This window comes from Coptis chinensis, chromosome 3, assembly GCF_015680905.1.
Source record: "Coptis chinensis isolate HL-2020 chromosome 3, ASM1568090v1, whole genome shotgun sequence".
NCBI classification, from domain to species: domain Eukaryota; kingdom Viridiplantae; phylum Streptophyta; class Magnoliopsida; order Ranunculales; family Ranunculaceae; genus Coptis; species Coptis chinensis.
The window spans coordinates 123731328-123736765 of NC_141458.1; the positions used below are offsets into that span (position 1 = coordinate 123731328).

At 35.7% G+C, this 5438-nt stretch overlaps 1 pseudogene across 1 annotated transcript; it reads right to left on the reverse strand.

Moving 5' to 3' along the window:
• On the reverse strand, positions 1-2651 carry LOC147514110 (uncharacterized; annotated as a pseudogene). The gene has a single exon (XR_015215900.1). The product of XR_015215900.1 is annotated as an uncharacterized LOC147514110 (transcript).
• Positions 2652-5438: the final 2787 nt, after the last annotated feature.

The window sequence follows — 5438 nt, forward strand, 5'->3', positions numbered from 1 at the left end:
TACAAATGAAAAAGTCTATGTGTGTCATTATTCATGTAACAACAACAAGGGGGTAGATGAAGACGATAGCACAAATAAGATGCATAACAAATACAAAGAAATGAAGAAACACACATTGTCAAGAAGCTCAATCATCCAAGTTAAAACTCTTACAGGCTGGAATTATGGTTAAAAAGGTTAAACCTGTGAGGAGAAGACCCAATGGTGTAATCACAGAACCCCCACATGATGACACCCAACGAAGAACCTACTGCAGGGTCAGGTCATCTGTATACCCAATGTACAGCCCCACTTCCAACATGGAGCAAAGGACTAATGTCATTTTATAAAATTCTAATAATGTTACAGTGGGTAAACCATTCTTCAAGATTTACACAATCTCCCCAGGTCTAAATTCACTGTCCCCACAATCTGCACCAGGATCCAAACTACATGGAGAATCATACCACTTAGAGTTATCTGGATAGAAACCTTCCACCTGTATACCAATAAATGCAGCATCTGTAACTACAGGCCCATCATGTCTCAAGGGTTTGATCAACTTCGAGTCCTCGCCGTCGAGGATGCTCTTCTCATCAAACTCATCGCATGGGTCCTTCAACCACTTATCAGACTTCAAGTTCTCACTCATCAATATCTTCCTACTCCTACACTCTGTCCTCATCCTGTCCCAATGCACGGCATCCCCAAGAGTTCGTCTGAAACTGTCCTCATCTTCCTCGATCAACTCTTTGTCCTTATTATCAACATATATTTGATCATGGTGATGGTCTCCCCAGTGCGCAAGTTCACTCTCCACCACCAACACATCATCTGAATGCTGTTCATTCCGAGGTAATCCAGCCGTTCTAGACGTATCTTCCCTAATAGTCCGGAGTCTATTTACCATATCCATTAGTTCCCGTGACAAAGGACCCAACACCTCTTGAGGCATTTTCGCAACTTTATCTTCCAACAGACCCACCTCAATCTTCAGTTCGTGCATCTGATGCAGGACTGAAAGCTGCAAATAACTCTCATCCTTACCCATGAATCCAAATGTTTCAGTCTCCATTTCTTCACTCATACCGTAAATAGTATCCTGATCCATCAATAACTCTCCACTTTTATTCCCTACAACTCTATGAATTATCCTCGCATTCCCATCCAATGGACCCGCTCATGCCCAGTATGTACAGCATATAACTTAAACACAGCCACACCCTCTTCCTGATACACAAAACTCTTATCCTTCTCATTATAATTTGCAATCGGAACAATAGCCCTAATTCTAAACCCACACCCACATCTCTTGGACGCATAAGGTTCCCTTTTCAAAACCTTTGATTTTTTTACTTGCCGGGCTCACCAGCCCTATGACAAGCATAGTCTTTAACCTCCGCCATAAACGGCTTATACCTAATATACTTCTGTCTAATACAAAGCACAACTTTATGCTTCATGCCAAGTGTTGTAGTCTACTCGAACCTCTTTCGCAGGTACATCAAATGACTCAGTATACTCAAACCTCCGCCTCTTACCTTTTCGGGCGCGAACTACTAGACCCATCACAACAAACAGGACAAGAGCGAACACATGCTCTAATAAAACTTTCAGGTATCCCATACAACTTAGCCCCAACAGTCCAAACCTGTTTAATCCTCTCAATAGTTTCCTTAACACCTAAATGTTTTAAATCAGCATCACCATGAAAACTCATAACAATATCTTGCCACTGTTCAATATGCGAAACATACTGTTGACAATTACTCTTGAAATACAATACCTGATTCCCATGTGTATCAATATGTGCATTTAATTTATCCTGTATCCTTTTCCACGCCGTTATATAAGCCGTATCCTCATTTCTATCCTTCCATACAGACCGCCAGCTTTTTAATACTGGGCGTGCCGTTGCTGTGCGAATTTCGTCGGGTGTGGCTAAACGTTGGTCTAATATACATTGGACCATTAGGGAATGGGACTGTTGGTTAAATGTGTAGAACTGAGTGGAGACATGTGGTTCAGGGCTTATGTAGAAATGGGTTTGTTGTTGTTGTTGGGTATGTGTGGAATTTGAAATAGTGGAAGTTGTGATGACGTGATGGGTGTCGTCAGCATCGGAAGAACTAGGGCTAGAAGAGTCTTTGTTGTTGTTATTGTTGTTGTTGTTGTCTTCTTCTTCATCCTCTTCTTCGTCGTGGAAGACTATGATTTCGGAAATTGAGGGGAGGGAATAAGAAGGGTCATCTTCATCTTGGTTTTGGTAGTGGTGGTGGTGGTGTTGGAGTTCTTCTTCTTCTTCTTGAGGTGGTTGGTGGTCCATATTTTTAGTGGGTGTGGGTTTTGATTATTTTTGAAATCTATGGACTATGGACTATGGATGGTGTTCATCTGACATGAAAATGAGGTGGTGCCTCATTATTCACTTCGTTGCCATTATTCCACTACTTTTTTTTTTTTTTTTTTTTTAATCTAGAACAAGTATCCCACAGATCCAGTTGCAGGTGATTGCTTTAATATTTTGCATCGAGGACCATTGATCACCTCGTTCATTTTGATGGGAGATGAAAGGGATGTTCTCGGTTAAAACTGCAAATTTTACTAAATCCTATTTGGATAGAGTTTGAACTATAGTAAGGGTCACTACAAAAGAAAGGATGAATGTGAGTGTAAAAATTTCTCATGTGAATTTGAGTTAAAATGTAGAAGATAGGATGATTTTAAAACGGGCAATTTATCAAACAGGACTCACTCAGTGATGTCATTGTTAGAGCTCTTGTAAGCCAGCTGAATCTCGATTGCGTGTGATCCTGAATTTTTTTGGGTTTTTTATATTGTAAATGTACTATTTTCCTACATAAGAAAACATGTGAGGAGGCTGCAAATCCTGCAATGTAACTAAGTCCTCATCTGTTTTCTCTTAATTCTCTTTTTGAAGTTAAACGGCAGCGTCAATTTCACATTTGATTTGTCGGAAATCAAACTGGTTGCATCAATTGTTAAAAATTTGAAAGTTCGTTCATTTTTAGAATAAATTCAAAGTATGTTGCATTAATTGTAAAATAGGGCAAAATACGATGCATTTTTAGGTAATTTTGCCAAGTCAAAATGACTTGAAATTTTTTAAAGTAGACAAACACTATGCAATTGCATAACCACCTACATTTTTTATTATTATTAATTTTTTTAAATTTAAAAAAAAAATTATGTGATGATTAAATCAACTCATTCTTTACCCAAAAAAAAACTGCTCATTCGTATTGATGGTCTGACCATGTGACCAGGAGAGAAAAAATTCACTCCTATATGCTTAGGAGCGAAAAGTCTCCTAAGCACCCATCCACTACTTTTTAACTATTTATTAACTACAGTTAATTAAAATATAACAAAATATTTATTTTATTCTCTCTCTAAATTATTCTATTTTTTCTTCACAAACAATTTATTTATCTGTGTTTCCATAATAAAATAATAATAAATTATTAACTAAAATTTCAATTTAAAAATTTGCAAATAAATTTTTAATTTTTTGTCACAGATTTTTCAATGGGTTATCCTTCATTTAATTATAGTTCGAATTTATCAATTTTATTTTGTATTAGCTATTATCATCAATATTTTGGGTTGTAATAAATTAGCAATTTGTAATTACATTTATATTTCTTTAAAAATTATGATAAAATTTAAGATTTTTTTCATAAATATTAGTATAGCTTTCAATTTATTATATAAGGTTTATTATTATTTATTATATAAAAAATATAATTATTTGGAGAGCGAGGGAATAAAATAAATATTTTGTTAGACTTAATTAACTAGAGTTAATCAATAGTTAAAAAATTGTGGATGTGTGGTGGATGGGTGCTTAGGAGACTTTTCGCTCCTATCGCCTAGGAGCAAAAGTTTTGAAAGATATTAGAGAAAACATCTCGCAATCAAAATGATTTGCTAAAAATAGATATAGATGGAAATATGGAATGTCAGATAAAGTGTCGGTGCATTGTGAGCAACAACTATCCAAACTCCAAAAAAATGCTTTTTGTCTTGTATTTATATTTTTAGATTATATATATATTATCACAATGTGATCGGGTATAGCTTGTCAAGGTTTGCATATATTCTGACTCTCTAGCCGTCTCTATCACCACTATTTTTCAACTTGATAGTTTAATTTATAGTTGTACTTGAACTTTGAAACAAACAACAGGTTCCTTCCCAGCCAGTGACGAGAAGATTTTTGTTTTTTTTATTTTTTGAAAAAAAGAAAAAGAAAATTAATACAAATTAGAAACGGCGTGTGAGAAATTTGACAGAAATTCCTACATTACAAAAATTAAACAGTGGTCCCAAACTGTCAGGAAAAAAATTTGGGTCCCTATCCTATCTACATTAATATCGGTTCTTCCAGGAGGCTCACAGTGAGCCACATCAGCAAAGTTTTTAAAATAGTCCTTACTTAAAAAGTAATTACTTGCCTTTTTACCAAAATAATCCTAAATTTGGTGTCCTCTCTAATTTAACATAAGTCAAAATTGTCTTTTCATGTGTGTTGGAAAAATATAAAATAAAACTACGGTCCGTTATTTCAATTCTACGCCTGTTATTTAAATTATGCGCATGGGCTATTTTAGTAATTATAAAATAAAAAAAGAAAACAACCCTTCGTATTCGTCTTCTTATCATCTCGACAGAAACAAAACCCCAAACCCACTCTTCGTCAAAAAATTAAAACAAAAACAACACCCCGACTAGGTCAATTCGATGAAGATTAAATGGCTCCTTTAATTCATTTTTAATTGTGCAACAGCTCAGGCTCTAGGATTGTCATTTCTAAGTCCATATCTACAATCAATTGGATCCAATTACAATCGACGGTGTTACTTCCAAACGGTCCCTAACAAAGTAATTCCTGATCGTGAAAAAATCCAGTCAGATAAGAAGACTCCATTTCTACCAACCGCAAGGTTGTCTTGCGAAACCACTTTCTTTACATTATTTATGGAAAGATGCTGATCAAAAGGAAGCTTTTTCAAAGCAGCAGTGAGCTGGTTGTCAAAAACTCCATAAATCCGATCACCGCCAGCCCTTACGCACTTGCAATAAATCAAGAAAGAACAAGAAGGAACATAGGATTAGAATGTAAAAATACTTGCTATCAAGGTTTACAAAATGCATTGAGGTTTAAGCCTTTTAGGGGATTTTTGCGCTTAAAGCTTTAAGACTCACGATGTATACATGCTTCTTTGTGAAGCTACAACCTCAATGGTGTGAGGCGCGTGAAGTCGGATTTTACCCAAAATTTTACCATTTTTATATTGACTTTTTTGTCCATTTTTTTCCACGGTTTTGACATCAACCCTATAAATTTTTAAGGGCTAAATGCCCCAATTAGGTCTTCTTATCTTCTTGATGGAAGCAAAACCCCAACCCCACTCTTCATCAATAATGTACCACCG